The sequence below is a fragment of the Drosophila arizonae genome, chromosome 3 (genome assembly GCF_054131065.1).
Source record: "Drosophila arizonae isolate 15081-1271.41 chromosome 3, UAZ_ARI_1.0, whole genome shotgun sequence".
NCBI lineage: Eukaryota > Metazoa > Arthropoda > Insecta > Diptera > Drosophilidae > Drosophila > Drosophila arizonae.
This window is the reverse complement of record NC_142923.1, coordinates 24,569,731-24,586,602: the sequence shown is the minus strand read 5'-3', so window position 1 is coordinate 24,586,602 and position 16,872 is coordinate 24,569,731. Positions and strand designations below refer to the sequence as shown.

Below are 16,872 nucleotides of genomic sequence, written 5' to 3'. Positions count from 1 at the left end.
GTATTATATGGTTCGCATACCTCTGGTCACGCTGATTTTTTGTTTTCTTTTACTCTTCTCAAGTACGGTATTGTTTTTTTTTTTAACTTCTCTGTCTGCGGTCACACTGCGGTTAGTACCAAAACAAATGCCGTTCGGAGAAGTTGCGCGCGTGCCTGTGTAACGCCGCAAGCGTTGTGGAAAAAAGTGTTTGTGAGAATTTCGTTTCACTGTGCAAAACCAGTAGCAATAGCACAAAACCAAAATAAAAAGTAAATAAATGAAATATTTATAACACCAAATTTTTTCAAATAATTGCATACATGATAATAACGGCTAAAAAAGATCATTTGTTGTGTATGTTTTTGAAGCAGAATCAGCCGTCCATCGAATAAGAGTGTGTGAGTGTGAATGAGTGTGCATATGTATGAGTTCCAGCGTATGCGTATGCGGAATTGTAAAATGCAAGCGATCGCATTAAAATAAGTTGTACATAAATTAAGTCAAAGGTGCATAAGAAACAGATCGAAAAGCCAAATGTTAATTCACGCAGCGTAAAACAACAAAACTACAAGTCCAAAGCTGCAAATGTGGGGCCGTGCGTACGTGTGTGAGTGCAAGTGTGCGTGTATGTGTGTGTAACGACGACAAGAGCGCAATAAGATAAAATTGAAGGTTATTCTCTGAAAAAAAAAAAACAAGTGCCTGTGTATATGTATGACAGAGAGAAAGAGCGAGCGGGCAAGAGAGAGAGAGAGTGAGAGGCGCAGACTAAAATAGGGAGAGCGCACGCTCACTCGAAGAAAGCAGCGCACAAAAGCAAATGCTGAAAATGTCAATAAACTCTGCAAAGGTGAGGAAAAACGCAACGCAAGAGTAGCTTGCCAGTGGCAGAGGCAGAGGCAGAACCAGCGACAGCGGCAGAGGTAGTAGCAGAGGCGGCGCTCTGTTGCCGTGTAAAATGAAACCCAGAGCAAGAGCAGCAAAGAAAGCAGCCAGCAAGCAAGTGCAAAAAAGAACAACCCACACATAGGCATGCACACTCAAACATACACACATGCATACATACAGACACATACACACGTACACGTACGTTTATAAAGAAAGCGCACGTACGTGTGATTCTTATTGGATGGCGTTGCAGAAATAAAATCTGGTTTTGCGCTTGCAGCTTCCGCGTTGCAACTTCAACAGTTGCCGTTTTTCAGCATTTTGTTTATTTACTTTTTGTCAATTTGCTGTGCACGGTTGCTCGTTAACTCACACTCGCACACACACATGCATACACAGCGACGCTGAATATTTAATTTACCGTTAATAATTCACAGGTAAAAAGAATGAAATAATATTTAAAAAAGGAAACAACAACAACAAAAAACGGCGTTGTGCAATAATATTACCGTTCTCGTTATTGTGCAAATATATTTTATAAATCCACTTTTACAACAACAACAAATGTCTGATAAATTTGCATAAAAAAGAAAATGTAAAACATGTGTATAAAATAATGTAAAAAATTCTAATAAATTAATAAACAACAAACAAATAATGTATGCAAATTAAATAAAAAATATATACACGAAATTAGTAAACAGCTAAATAAATATTAAAAAACAATTTATAATTAAGTGAGAAACATAATTCTGACTTCTGTGTAACATGACTACACCTGCTTTTAGGGAATATTAAAAACAAATCTTATTAGACTGAATATACGCCCAATTGGAATACTAAATTTACAATTTTGAATGGTAAGTGAGAAATGTTTTATAAATTAAATTTAAGAGGGGAAATAAACATTAAGCTTTTGTTGAAAATTGCATACATATTTGATCATAATACCTCTACTAGTGATTTTCTTATTGGACTCTAGTTAGACATGTAAATAAATTTGAATATATAATAATCGATACTCCAAATTCTAAGTTAATCGATTGTCGATAGTTTACAAAAGTTTTCAGTAATGCTAAACGGAATGCTGGATTGTTAGATTATTGTGGATATATACATATATGGAAATATATATATATAATCTTTTTGCTTATATCCATATTTTGTTGGACTCTCTTTGCTTTAATCTTGAACTTTTGCTGCTGGGCCCTCAGCCAATATTTCCGCCCACTTATCGCACATAACCACTTGAGCATTAACCACAAGCCTCTTCAACGGGTCAGGCAAATGAAAACAATTTAATTAACGCCCAATTGCGAGGGAAACGTTTGGCTGGGAGCTGGGATCTGGGAGTCGCAGCGATCCGATCCAAGCGATGCGAGCCGAGGTCCACACTTCAGTTGAAGCAGCGAAATGTAACGGCGCCATTGGTCACTTGAACTACTTTCATGTGGGAGCTGACTCATGCGACTGCCGCTCGGATCGGTTCGGCTTGGATCGGATTGGGACGGCGACTGCGGCTGCGTCAACTGCAATTGTGCAGCGGTTGGCCGGAGGCCACCGGAAATTGTTTCCAACGTCAAAAAGCACACGAGTTGTCAAGATGAGAAGAGGAGAAGAGAGGAGGGAGAAGGAGGGGAGAGTGGAGACGAGGCGCAGTTAAGAGAAGCTTTTAACGATGCGGCCCGGGCACGTTTTGAACTCTGCTTCCACTTCTTCCTCTCCTCCTGCCTCTCACTCTTTCTCTTCCACTCTTTCTTCTTCGTCATCTGTGTGTGGCTTGACCTAGAAAAATCAAAGACTTTCGGCCTGTGCCGTAGGTGTATTGTAATCATCATGTTCATAACTGTGATAATGACGTTGTTAATGATCTTGGCCATTGACGATAATGATGTTGGCATCGCATAAACCATTTTAAATGTTGGCTCATTATTATTTTGACTACGTCGCCGTCGCGTTGCGGTTATTGTGTTTATTGGTCGCCTCTGCTGCAGTTGCGCTTTTCACTCATAATGTGTATACCCTGTAAAATAGTGATTTGTTGCTGAGAGGTGGCTAATTTAGTGGCGAAATACATTTATGTGAATATAGACATATATTAAATACATATGTATATATTTTTAAGCAGACTTTGATTTTATAAATAAAGGCATAGTAACCATAAATAGTAGTCTGAGCTTGTTCTTAAAAGCAGCCCCTCTATATTTACTACAGGGTATTATTTAGTCGAGTCAGTTATTGGCTTATTGCTCTGACTTGTTCGTAACTGGGTTTATGTACGGTCTTGGCTTTTATCAGCTAGCGGGAGCAGCTGCAGCAGGAGACTGCTTCGCTATCTATCTCTCTCTTTCTCTTTTACTATTTCTTTCCCCCTCTATCGTTCTCCTTTGGCCAAGGTTGTCGGCAAGTTTTGTAAGTTGATTGGTTTTTTTTCCGACGTTTTTGGAGATGTTTACCCCATTGGCCGCGTCCAATGCTTTGTTTATGTTCTTGAACTCTTTTATTTTTTTTTAAGTGTGTCTAAACGTGGCCTCAAATGTTAATTTACAGCTTTTGCTGTCATAACTTAAGCAGAAGCCGAGAGGATGGAATATAAGCAGCAAGTACAGACAAGTTGAGTTAAGGGCCCGCCATATCGAGAGAAGAGTTTGGAGTTATCGATTAACATGTAGGAATCTATAATGTTATATTGAAGGAACTCTTTAGTTAAACACCAAAAGTGTGGACTGCAGTTAGAGTTAGAAGAAAGTAAATGCATGATATGTTATCGATAACTTATTGATTTAGAATTTGAGCCGAAACTGTCAAAATTCAGTATTCATTTCTTAACTAAATATGAGAATAAAAAATTATTGTGAAAATGCTTGAGGCTATAAGATTTTATTGGTAATGAAAACTACAAAACTGAATGATATATATGTTAATTATTGATATATTGGTCAAATATGGGGTAAATAATATTATTATTTAAGAATAATATTATTTAAGAATAATATTATTTATCCCTAATAAGGAATATACATATCTAAAGTTATCGATCAAAAACATTGATGTTATTTATTAAAGCTGTAAAATGAAATAGAAATAGGCGAAAACAAATATTATTTAAGAATAATATTATTTAAGAATAATATTATTTATCCCTAATAAGGAATATACATATCTAAAGTTATCGAACAAAAACTTTAATGTTATTGATTAAAGCTGTAAAATGATATAGAAATAGGCGAAAAAAAATGGTAAGCTGTAGCTTATCTTCAAAGAATCCAGTTCATTTATCTATTGTTTGGCGAAATCAGAACGATAACGATAACAAAACTATTGTCAGTTATCTGCTGCTAGAACTTTTTAAAACTGCTGTCAATCAGTACTGGAATTTGATTTATTTCCAGGCTTTGTGGCAGTGTTGCGTGTGGTCCAAATTGTATTCGATTATTGTTTCTCAAAAAGCAAAAAAAAATCGAAAGCTTAGTGTGCATTATGTTGTTTGTAATTTGTCAGTGAATGCCATGTCAAATGTCTAATTTGCCAGTTGTTGTAACAACAGCAAAGGCAACAACAACAACAACAAGAACAGCACCAGCAACAACATGAACAACAACAATATCAGCGGCAACATCTTTTGTTTTTGGTTTCGACCATCTGTTAACCGGTTCTCGATACATCCGCAGGCACATATCGATTGTTACATGGCAACATCAGTCGCTCTCTTTCACTCTCTGACTGCTAATTAGCAGTTAACAATTGCAGCATTGACCTCCTCCCATAATTCTTCAGCTGTTGCTGTTGCTATAGCTGGAGCTGGAGCTGTAGCTGTTGCTGTTGATGTAGCTGTTGCTGTTGCAGCAACAAGGTTTTCGCTTTGTTCTATTGTCTCTGAGGCGAGAGATCAAAGCGCAGATACAATAACATGGCAGCAGGTTTACCTTGTTGTAACCTCAAACGGTAAGAAGCAGACGAAGTCAAAGAAACTTGTTGTTGTTGCTGTTGTTGTTGTTGGCTGGCAACATTGTTGCTGAACTGCTGCTGCTGTTGCCATTTGGCTGCAACAGTTGCTGCTGCTGTTGACTTTTTGGCCAACATTGCTTCGCTTTTTATCGTTTGTTGTCTTCTCTTTTTTTTTTTTTGGCTTTTTGTTTGATTTTTGCAACTGCAACTTTGGCAATTGCCATAACTGTTGCTGCTGCTGCTGCTGCAGTTGCTGTTGCTGTTGCTGGTCACCACGGCGCCGTTTCTATGGCCTATGTGTCTGTATAAACATGATCGTTTTGGCCAATTTCTGTGCGCTGCAGCAACAGCAACTGCAACTGCTGTTCGCTCTGCTCCTGCTGCCCGTTAAGCAAGCAGCTGCCGTTGCTGCAACCGCGAAACATGTTGCACAGCAAAAGTTGTTGCTGCTGTTGCAGTTGCCGTTGCCGTTGCTGCTGCTGCTGCTGCTGCTGTTGATGGGTTGTGTAACAATTGTTTCGCACTGCATTTGAACTCGGGCATAAGCCAAGCGGCTTGCATTTAGGAAGTAAATGGGAACTACAAATTGTATATAAGGATACCTTAAATTTTGTAACTCATTAATTTCAATAAATCAATAATAATAAAATAATCAATAACTAATAAAATGTACTAAATCACTGACAAATATTTATATGCTTTGTAACCAATTAAAAATTAAATTTAAATAATAAATTTAATTTTTTATATAATTGTAATATCATCCTTTGAATCAAGTTTATTTTGTAATTGTAAAAAAGATATGCCTCAACAATATATTTACTTCAGGATTTATGAATTAATATAAAACAATGTTAGCTATAATCAAGAATAAAGGAAATACGCTCTAAAAACTGAAAAAGATTCATTTATGAGAAATACTCTCTAGACGTAACGGAATACAAATCTATTATTTTTGAATTATTATTATCATTGAACAAAATTTGCTTTTTCAAGTCTACATAATAGTTAATTAATATAATTATAATTTAATTTTCTAAAAATAAATTTATATATAATATGAAAAGCAGATATACTAAATATGCAATGCCGAAATGTAGTAAATGTGCAGAATCGCTGCTAAACATGTTCTATATAATATTCTCTTTAATATATTCTTTATATGTATTATATAATATATATAGAGAATATATACTAACAAAATTATTTATTTGTACAAACATATATAAAATAATTATGTACTAGATATGCAAAGAACTTATAGTGTATATATTTTATATGATATAAATAGATTGTGTACAAATGAATAGAATACTTAATAATGCAATGAACGCCATTAAAAAAAACATATACTAAATACAAAATAAACATAAATATAGCAAATAAATACTAAATTTATATTCCAATAAATACTTTTCTAAAAGTATACGAATTTATAGTAAATAATCACAGAAAATCTATACCTAAACATATATACTAAAATATACAAAAAAAAAAAAAAAAAAAACAAAAAAAAAACTAACTCCATTCCAAATATATACTAAAATAAGAAAACAACTAATCCGGAAAATATACGAAAAGCAAAAGCCAACTAAATCTTGAATAATTACTGAATATATATAATTTGTTGTTAAACATTTCCCATGGAAATTAGATCTCATATGAAGCATATCTCATTAATGAACATCCATTGTATATTGAAACTATTAAAGAGAAAGGCCTAATCTCTATTTCAACATTTTTATATTCCGAAACTTGAATCAAGTAATGCCTATAGCTCACTTAAATTGCTAATATAGCCATCGATATAAAGGCATTATTTAATTGCTTCCTATGAAAAGATATTAAAGTTTGGGCAGACTTAAAGTGAGCTGTTGCTTGAAGCTGTTGCTACGTTTTGTTCTCAGTTTTGTTGTAAGTTTTGTTTATTTATAACGCTGAAGGTCAGCTAATAAATCGTAGCAGCGCTTAAAGAGTGAGATAGAGAGGGAGAGAGAGATGGAGAGACAGAGAGAGGACCAGAACAACAGCAACAAGAACAAAATTTATGGCCATTAGCCATTTAATTTATGCAAAACAAAAGATGAGGCAGCAGACGCCAGACGTTGGACGGCAGACGGCTGAAGGCAGGCGGCGTCTATTGGCAGAACAAGAAATCGATAAAAATCTCATCAAATTAAAGCAAAACGATAAAAATTGATTGGACCACGGGTGCAGCTTTGAAAGTCTGAAGAAGCGAGAAAAGAGAGCGAGCTCATAAAACAACAACTTTTTTTTTTATTAGAAACTATTCTAAGCGTGGGGAGTCAGTCGTTCAGCACAGCTGAAGTTTCTACTTCTTCTTTTACTACTTTTTGTGTTTTGTTTTTGAATAAACATTGAACGATCTCTGACCCCTCTCTCTCTCTTTCTCTCTGTCGCTCACTCTAAGTTGGTGCCGTCTCTGCGTGTGTCTGGCTCTTTACCTTTACCTTTGCCTGATGACTAATCACTCGAAAATTGCCGCCAGCGAGCCAAAGAGCAAGCGAGCGAGTGGTTTAGCGTTTGGGCTCCAGTTTGTTTGGATTTTGCTTTGGTCCTCTTTGGCTGCTTTGCTTGATTGGTTCCACTCCCTGCCCAAACACACATACAGCCATGTATAAATATATCACTCATACACTCATAGAAACTGAAACGGGTTTCTTCCTGTTTCAGGTTTCTTTTGGGTCTCAGTTTGAGTGACTTTTCACATGACGCATGGCTCATGATGTTTTGGCGCTTAGCTCCTAACTAAAGCACAAGCTGCAGCTGGAACTAGAGCTGGAGCTGAAGCTAAAGCTGGAGTTGGAGTTGGAACTGGAACTGAAGTTGTATAGAGTATAAGTAGTTAGTAGGAGATACATGACCAGCAAAATTTCCAGATATAACACTCACCTTTGATTTATGTGTGAGTGTTTGTTCAAATCTCAAGAGTCACTGCAAAACTTCCAGTAGCTCAAATCATAAAGCAATTCACTTTAATTATTCAAGCACTATCAGCCGAGGGTGGATATAATAACAAATTAGACCAACATATGCAGATTAGAAAAACAAAATAAATAAATAAAATGGAAACAAAATTGTGAAAGCATTGCAAAACAATTGAGTAAAAAAATAATAATAATAATAATAATTGTAATACTAATAAATATTATAAATAGAATGACATTTATTAATAAATAGTAAACTAAAGAAATTATTAATAAAAACATAACCCCAAAATGATCAAAATACAATCTAATCTAATTAAAGAAATAAATGAGCAGAAAATGAACAATAAAATAAAAACAATAAATACAATAATATAACGCATAATTTTATAATAAAAATATAAATATTTTGTTGTAAAGTATGCATTTTAATGTTTTTTTTTATAATTTAATAAATTTTAATTTTAACTTTTTATTATATTTTTTTTATTTCATTGAATTTTAATTTTAATTTCTTGATAAATTAAAATTTAATAAAAATATAAAATGTAGCATAAAAAAGTGTAATAATATACATATCTTTATACTCGAAAATATTTTTATTTTTATTGTATATAATAAAAATATAAAATATGATAATTAATATTTTAATCTAATGTAAAATGCTTTGAAATATAAGAACTCATAATGCTAATAGTAATTTATATTGTAAATTGTTTCCAAATAATAATAAAAATACTATAAAGATTTATTATATTTATATATATATTTTCTTTATTATAATAATTATATATTTTTATTGTAATATGTTTTTTATTACCTTTTTTATTAAAGTGTCATGAAACTATTTACTTTGCATATAATTGAAAAAATTTCCAAGCACATTTTTATTGCCTTTATGTCTCGATGTGTCAGAGAAATATTAATTTTATATGAATATTTCAAACATCTTTATAGATACGATGAACTGGGCTCATCTTTTATGGGTATTTCTATAGATATTTGAGCGTCAGCTCACTACAATATTCGTTTACTTGACAGCGTATATTATATATTTACCTTGTATAAGCCAATCCACAACAGGTGTTTATCAAATGCCGTTTCTGTTGACTTATCTGCCAAATATTTGGCCGATTAATTTTGTTTTTGGTGGCATTTTGCGTTGGCAGACTTTTTCACAGCCAATTAGCGGATACAAAAGTGTACGTAGCGTTCTATCACGCGACCGTTCGTACATAAAGATATATCGACCCGAATATATATATATTATATATTCACATTATATGCGAATATATATTGTATATAAAGAATGCTATCGAAATGCTGTCATGAATCATTTGCCAAACTCATTTGGCCAAAACGTGGCGAAATTTTTCATCAGCTTATATATGTATATCTGTATATATGTTTAATTGCGTGTATATATATTTGAAAAAAAATCGCCTCAAGGTCGTTGCTTGGCTTTCTATAGAGACACACACACTCAAACACACATCGTTCTTTTCTGCTTGATTATTTCATGTGTGTATTTCCTGTTTGAAATGTGCTAATTTATTTATGTACACTTTTTGGAAGGTTTATATGTATTATATATGTTTATTGTATATAGATAGCGATAAAGACAGAACGAGAACGTGTGTGTGTGACTGAGAGACAGAGTAAGAGAGAGCAAGAGAAACGCAGTCAGTTACCGGCATTGTCAACCTGTCGCCTGATTAAATTGACAAATCGACAAATTGATGGACGTTCTTTGCCCACGTATAATTCATAATCAAATTTCGCCTATACCTTATCTGCTTTTCATTGTATTTTACATGCTTCGGGCAAGAGTTGAAGTAGGTCAATTATTATTCCATCTATCAATCCATCTCTAATACAGGTCAACGTCGATTGCCAAGATTTGCAAAGAAATACGAAAGACATATGAAGAAAGCAAAAGAACAACAAAAAAAGAAAAAAACAGATTATCATTCAAGAATCTGTATACTAGAAAGCTACAAGTCACGAGTAGCATGAAATTTCAAGTGATATTTAATTAGTTGCTTTAGTCGAATGATTCAGTGTGGGGAATTGGGTAGTTTATTTATTAACTACTTGCCAGACCATGTGAACTTGTTGAAATTCTACAGATGAAAGATTTTAGAATCGAGAAGAAGGATGAAAACATCTAAATATACTGTTAAAATACTGAAAATACTGTTAATTGTTAATGTTAAAATATTGTTTAAATGTTAAATGGAACGTAATGTAATTTCTTAAAATAATATAATTGTGTTAACATATGGATTGAGTTCAAGATAGACAAATGAATCACCTAAAAATGAATCAATGTTGCAAGCAATCAATCTGTTGCAATATTAGTTATTCTATCTTATCTTAAACCATTTGAGAAAGTTTTTGATGTTTATCTGCAGTTTTAAATAAACAATTAATAAATATTTCTCAATATTGAAACGGCCCTAGAATATTTATTAAAATTTGCTGTCTTAAGTCCTTATCTGAGTACAATCTTTCTACAATAATAGAAATATTTTAAATCTATTGGAAGAGCAAAATTTTATGATTAAATGATGTATTAAAACAAAAAAACAAAAAAACTGGTAAAATATTTACATGTAAAAAAAAAAAAAAAGCTTCTTCATTATAAGAAAAAAAAAAAGGCATTGCAAATATTTTGAAAGAACATTTGCGCCACAAAATCGAGAGTGAAACGAGCGGGAATAATATATGTGTATATATTATACATATTATGTAGCACACTTATTCAACAAGTTGAAACTGCCTCAGGGATCCACTTAAAAAATTAAAAAACGTTTCGCGTATATAATAAGCGACGCCTGTTAATATATATGTTTTCTCAGGTCCTAAATTAAGCGAATGTCCTTCAAAACGTGGCCACAACAACAACAATAACAACAACACCGTCGCATCGACAAAAGGCGGCTAAGAAAATCAAAATTAAGAAGAATACAAAAAAGTGTACATATACATATATACATACACATATATGTATATGTTTAAAAATGTTGATACCTTTTTTTTTTATATGGCCAGGCGTAAAGCAAACGCATTTTGGGCTGCTTTAATCAAAACAAATCAAGTTTGCGAGGCAGCAAAACGAATGAGGGAACAACAAAAACTAAATACATACATATATCAGATTTGTGCAAAAGTGTGGCAACGCGCGTTTTGTCAGACAGAACGACGGACAGACAGACAGAAAGACAGTCAGACAGCGATTCAGACACAGCGCGACGGAACTTAAGGAGCGAGTCGAACATAATTTCAAGGATTTATGTCTTATTCAGCGCTTTTAAAGGTGGCTCAGCACATTGAGAAATCTGAACGAATGGGACAGGCGGGTCTTAAAGCGGTTTGTTTTGATATTTACATCTGTATGTACAACATGGCTAGGTGTAGACGTAAACACATACATAGGCAGATGGTAGTTTAAGATGCTAAGAGTTACGACTTGAAACTGAACTTCGAGCTGAAGATGTATGTATATAACTAAGCTCCTTAATGAGCTGTAGGGTTGAGGCTGATGAGGGCAGGACTTTGAGTTGTTGATCTTGCTACTGAAGTCGGGAAGGTTATCAGATCGGAATGAATGATAATATATAATAATAATAAATGATGGATATAAAGTAAGGATTTTCATAGCATATTTATGAAGGATTTATGGTTTAATGAAGAAAATGTTTCCAAATTATATATTTATTTACTAACTGACTTGACTAAATTGATTATTTATTTTTTAAATAATTTTAAAGATTAAATGTAATTAAAATTATTCAATATATATACTATATTATTATACAGCAAAGAAACCAGATTGTATTATATAAAAAATAAATAAATAAAAAAAATATAATAAGGCAAATAAAAGGTTAATTGATAAAGCGATTGAAAAGCAATTATAATCAAGTTTTTTTTAAGGACTTTTGAGATTTAATAGAAGTTTAAATTGTATGACAAGTCAATCTATAGAACGAGAAGCAATAAAATTGACTGTGTCTGTGTGTGTGTGTGTGTTTGTGTTTGTGTAACCTGTAAGGCTAAGAGAGTTGTCAAACACAGCAGAGGGCCCATTGGCAATAACATTGACAACACTGACAGGCAACAATTTATAAAAAAAGAAGAAAAAGCACAAACACATACATTGACAGCGCCGCGAGGTAGCTAAATGCTCGCCGGGAGGGCGAAGAACTTGCAACAATAACAACAAAACAAAAGGCAATAAAAGCAGCGCGCGAAGAAGATCATTGGACACATTTGCGCACATACACACAACATACACACAGAGACAAAGGTAACTAACATCGAACTCGAACAGCAAACAGAAGACACACAAAGAGCTGAGCATAAAACATAAAACAGAAACGCTGCAGCAGCAGCCGCACACAAGAGCCAGACAAAAGAAAGGCCAAATACGTTCAAACATTGTCAGCACAAGTCGAAGCAGCGACGCGTCGGTGACGACGGCGACGCAGACTGCGATGCGACAGCGACAGCAAAACAGCGACTGCGACGACTTGTTGCCAAGACATAAAAAGCCAAACAAAGCGACAGACGACGACTACGACGACGACGTCGACGCCGATGATGGCAACGAAGAGGAAACACAAGCCATAGTAGGAACAAAAAAAAAGAAATGCGAGAGCCGAGCAAAGAACGCAAGAATAAAAGTAACACGTCATCATGCCTGCCCCTTCGATGGTCGCAGCCAATGCCAAGAACAAGTTGTAAATGAGGCGGCGGAGCGGCGAAGCGGCGAAGCACGGCGAAGAAAGAAACAGCAGCACAAGCAGAAGCAGCGGCAGCAGCAGCACCACCGGCAGCACAACGAAGACTGGCCAGAAGAAGAGGTCATTGGCGGGCATTGACTTTGTCTCGTTGATGACCTTGCCCCGAAAAATGGCGTGGTAAAGCGAAACAAAAAATGAAAAGAAAAATGAGAAATGTAGAAAACACACACACACACGCAAACGCATACGTAAAAATGGGCAGCTGAAAGTTGAGCGAGCGAACCACTGAAATGCATTCGCCAAAGACAAAACGGCAGACAACGCGACAAATAGAGAGTTAGAACAGCAGAGAGTGAGAGAGAGAGAGAGCTACGTAGAGAGCGAATTCTGAGAGCGCTTTATTTGGAGGTGCGCTCGTGCAGCTGGTGACACTGCTGCAGACGGCTGGCTGCAGTGGACTTTTTTTTTGGGCTGGAGAAACTATTAAAACGGAACAAAGGACGAGCACAGAGAGGGACAGACGGATGGGTGGACGGACAAGCGCTGGGCACAGGGCCAAGGCAAATGGAGCAATGACATTGACGTGGGGTTTATTTTATATATGTGTGTCTGCATGCACTCACGCATGCACATGCAAGAGTATAAGTATGTGCATGTGTGTGTGTGTAAACGACATGCATGCTTATGTATGTGTGTAAATATGCATACACTTATTTTAAGAAAGTGTTTGGATTAGATTTCACGTTTTAGCAATGCAGTGATATAAATATACAAATAAATTAGATATGCGTATGTTTATATGTCTGTCTGTATATGTGTAAAATATAGAGTTTATCATCATTAATGTGCAAATCAAACATAAATGAACCCATAGATCTTTTGTATATACTCATAAGCAAGTAAATATTTTGAAATAATTTAATCGTTTTAATATTACCTTTAGAATAAATTTATTATTCTTAAATATAATTATTATTTTTTTTTAATATTCATAAACATTTTTCTCTTTTGCTTTTCGAATAAATTTATATAAAAATATTCTTTAAATATTACTTTCAGAATACATTTATTCTAAAAGAAATTCTTAAAGAATATTTCATTCGAAATGTTTTCTTATTTACCTATGTATATGATTTATGAATTTTCCTATGAGTTATCTGCGATTTTTCATTCAATGATTTATGAGCTACAAAAATTAGTTGAGCTAAAATTTTTAGTACACTAAAAAATGTAAAGACATTCGCTCTTTCCTGCCGGCTATGACAATAACTGGACAAAATAATTCATACTAATAAAATAGAAATTATAAGCATTTTTGCCATTGTCATAAAAAAAAGAGGGCCAAAATGCAGCTACGGGCCAAGTAACAGCAAATGGCAAACAGCAAATGGTGCTGGCTCTGCCTGTGGCTTTGGCATGTGAGCACGTCGTCTCCATTGGCTTTCCCATGACGAGCTGCAGGCAACTTGGTTGGCTGATTGACTGACTGACTGTGGTCTGTTGGTCAAAGTGACAGTCAGTCAGTCAGTGTTGCATTTGCCACGCAGCAAGCCCCTTGAACAAAGTCATTAAGCGATACGCTTCCAAATGCAACTGGCCGGCTGCTCAGCGGCGCATGCAAAACAGCGTTGCCCAAGCAACGAGCCCGACAGCGCACAGTGGTTACGACTACTGTAAAATGTCTGTAAAAATAGACAAAACAAATAAACAGTTCATACAAATAGATAAGGCAACTAACTTGCAGTTACTGCTAATTTATAAATTGCAATTTAGCAATTTTGCAGTTTATCAACTTTACAATCCATATATAATATACTCTATTTTATCTATGTAAAAAATGAGGTTAATGTTATGTCATATGAGTAATTTTATTTGCTACAATTCAAATAATTAAAAATTAAAATACATATATAAAAAAAAATTAATAAAATACATATATTTAATATGGCATTTAATTGCATTATTTAACTACAGTTTTTATATTTTATTGTAGTAAATCCTCAAATAAAAAAATTATTTAAATAATTTTAATTTAAAAAAATATCCAAAATTAAAAAAAAATATATATATATATGACAATGATTTTTAAATATGAAGTATACTGTTTAATATAAGGAAAGTAATATACATATATGTATCATATAGATATTTAAATAAAAAAAGATATACATAAATTTAAAAATTATTAATTATTATAATAGTAATAGAAAAACATTATACTACACATTTAACAATCATTTTTGTGATTTTGTGATTTTAATTATCATTAAAACATATTTGTTTAAAACATATTTGTTTTAATGATAATTAAAATCACAAAATCACAAAAATGATTGTTAAATGTGTAGTATAATGTTTTTCTATTACTATTATATTTTTAATATATATGCAATATACAAATTTAAAAAAAAATATAAATTAGTAGTTCTAAATTTCTTATTGAAAGAAAAAAAAAATAAGGGGATTAATTAATTAATTATTAATTGTTTTTAAATATAAAATTTAAACATAATATAAAATTTAAAAAAAAATAATTTATTTTTAAATATTCGCCTCTCATTCTACTTTATTAGAAAACAAGCACGAAAACTTTTCATACGAAAACTAGTTTTACTTTTTAACAAAATTATAAACTAATATACACTCCATAATTTGGTGTTATTTTTAAGTGAATTATAAATTATTTTGTATTTTGCCTTAAAACTTAATTGTATTAATGTTAGTTTGAGACACATTTTAATTAGTTTATGATGAAGGCTAAAGTTCAGCATGTGCTAGGCAGGCAGTCGGCACGCAGTTGGCGCCTGTTCAGGCCGCCCACCTCTATCGACGCACTGCAGCCAGAGCTGCAGCTTCAGCTTCAGCTTCAGCCACAAGCCGTTGACTTCTTTTCTAAGCTTTGGTTTTTTCTTGTTCTCTTGGAACTTGTTTCCTCAACCAACGCTGGGTGGGCAATTGGCAGTTGCTGTTGCTGCTGCTGCTGCTGCTGCTGTGGCTGTTGCTGCTGTTGGTGTTGCTGCTGCAGCAGTTGCCGCTGGCTCTTTGCGTGCGTTTAATTAATATCAAGTCAAGTCAAGTTGGCAACGTCGTACGTGCAAACTATATACACATATTAATATATATATATACATATAAGTATGTATATATACTCATGTTCGTAAACGATATAAAAAGGAAAAACGAATTACTGCCAAGTTGTTTTGGGACAAGGTTGTTGGCGATCGCGTTCTGGTCTTGCAGGCCGTTTGGCAGCTGAGTTTCTTGTTTTATGCTGTACCCTGTAATGCAATGATGAATGGGCATGATGACTTGGCATTTTTATCTTACAAATTTGATATTTTGAATAGAAAAATAAACATTTTATTTATATTTTTTTTAATATACAATGGATGTATATTTTATGAATATATTATATATAATGGATATATGTAATGTATATTTCATGTTTAATATATGAATATACGTATTATAAATTTAGGGATATATTTAATATTTCCTATTATGGCTACCCAACACATTTTCCTCTAACAGAATAACAGCATCATACTGAAAACTAAGTTCCATTCCCTCTATTTGCATCCCATTTCTCATTTATCTTACAGAGCATCTATTATTCATCATTTCCCATCCCACTCCGGTTTTTCGATATATATATACATATATATATATATATATATATATATATATATATATATATATATATATATATATATTTTTTTTTTTTTTTTTTTTTTTTTTGAGTAGGCTTGCATTTGGCTTAAGTGCAATTTTAATGCAACGTGTGCGTGCTGGCATTCTTGAGACTCGTACCAGTTAGATAGCAACAACAACAACAAGAAAAGCAACAACTGCAACTGTTGGCCAGACAGCCAGTTGGGCAGTTAGTTAGTGAAACTGTTTGGCAGGTTGTTGTGCATTATTGTGTAATCGATAAACTGGAACGTTGTGTCATTGAAGCAAACAGACTAATGTTGCAAAAAAAAAAAAAAAAAAAAAAAAAAAATTACAAAGAAGCAGAAGAGGTTAAACAAACAATTAAAACAAATACAGATGCTCATCAAATATGTTTAACGCATGAATTGCAATAGCTGAAAGAGAAACAAAATGTGTGGAAATTGTTTCTTAAACAACTTTTAGTTAAACAAGTAAGAAAGCTCTAGTCGAGACTACTCGACTACGAGATCCCCTGAACCCTTGGAGTAATAGCTATTTCAATAATATTTCGCGTCTTTCAGCTTACACAAGAAACACGCACACACACACACACACACACACGCACGCACACACAGGCATACATACACACATACATACACACACATACACACACACATACACACACACACACACACACACACACA

The 16,872-nt window shown here is 33.6% G+C and overlaps 1 protein-coding gene across 7 annotated transcripts in view; it reads left to right on the top strand.

Moving 5' to 3' along the window:
• Positions 1–44: 44 nt before the first annotated feature.
• Positions 45–16,872, top strand: part of Hr39 (Nuclear hormone receptor FTZ-F1 beta) — a 34,496-nt gene continuing 17,668 nt past the window's right edge. The window contains exons 1-3 of one of the 7 annotated variants that reach the window (XM_089463382.1): positions 104–251; positions 1,151–1,307; positions 1,659–1,730. The gene's annotated coding sequence lies outside the window, so the exon portion shown is untranslated. Of the gene's footprint in view, positions 381–495; positions 833–1,150; positions 1,731–16,872 lie in introns of those variants that run through there. The other 6 variants (XM_089463379.1, XM_089463377.1, XM_089463381.1 and 3 more) reach the window with 6 other exon arrangements.